We start from the raw sequence: 1214 nt of genomic DNA on the forward strand, positions 1-1214 counted from the left end.
GCTTTTGTGAGGGAAATTTCATGTGAGAGAGAATTGGGTGTACAAGAGTTGAGGGTGAGGTCTCCTCTTGTAAAATTTTCTTTTCATAGTGAAGTTTGCATGCCCCGTGGAGGCGAGCCCTTTTGTGGCTGATCCACGTATTTTGATTGTTTTTCCTTTTGTTTTGTTTCTTCTTTCTTCCTGCTGCATCGCGTGGTACTGAAAGGATCTTGGGAGGTGGTGTCCTGGCCAGACATCCACCCAAACAAAACAAAAATTCACTGCCTCACCTCTTTACCGTCTCCTCGATGGACTGCCGCCTCCTAAACCTCGAAACCACCTCCAACTCCCCACTCTTCCCTTCCTCCTCCACCATCACCACCCACCCCTCCCCACTCAACACCCCATCCCTCACACACTTGAACACCACGCCCTTCCTTCTGCTGAGAACTCCTCTCACTTCCAATCCCATGACCGGATACACCACGTCGAAAGACCCGACGAAGCTCCCCATGCCCCCATCCAAATCCTTTTCTTCCTCAAACCCCCACTTGGAGTTGAACGGCACCACGGTTTTGGGATTCAGACCGTTAGTGACCGTTTTTGTCTCCTCCACCTGGGACGCCTCCGGCACAAAAAAACACCTCCAAGTCGCCAGAACTCAGGACTTCAGAAGTAATGGAACCCAAGTCCGAGTTGATGACCGAGTCGACCGAGTTGAAAGCCGGTTGGGCGAATTCGGCTAGTTTGGGAGCGGACCGGAGGATCAGTATGTTTTGTTTGCAGCCCTTTTTGGCGATGGGAAAGTCTGAGATGAACTGGAAGGCGAGTTGGCATTGGATGGTCGTCACAACTGGCATGACAGGCCCCATAATCACCTTAATGCCATTCTCTGCTCTCTGTCTGATTAGTTGGTGGACCGAGTCCGGTAAACTCCTTCAATAGTCATTCCCCACATTATCCCTTTGCGCGCGCGCGCGCACCACTCCAATAGTCATTTCCCGCGTTATCCGTTTGTGCGCGCGCGCGCACGTGTATATATGTATATTATTTGTACCTACCTACATATATACACGTACATATATGTATATGTGTCAGATAAGCAAAATGCAAGAATTTTTTTATGATGGTTTTCTGTATTAAATTATATTTTTTCATATATACCTATGATTGATGGTACGCTGGATTAATATCTTAGTTTAATTGATATTGACATAATTAGACAAATGGATGTG

At 47.4% G+C, this 1214-nt stretch overlaps 1 pseudogene; it reads right to left on the minus strand.

Moving 5' to 3' along the window:
• Positions 1-265: 265 nt before the first annotated feature.
• On the minus strand, positions 266-992 carry LOC140855337 (uncharacterized; annotated as a pseudogene).
• Positions 993-1214: the final 222 nt, after the last annotated feature.

The sequence above is a fragment of the Elaeis guineensis genome, chromosome 2 (genome assembly GCF_000442705.2).
Source record: "Elaeis guineensis isolate ETL-2024a chromosome 2, EG11, whole genome shotgun sequence".
NCBI classification, from domain to species: Eukaryota; Viridiplantae; Streptophyta; class Magnoliopsida; order Arecales; family Arecaceae; genus Elaeis; species Elaeis guineensis.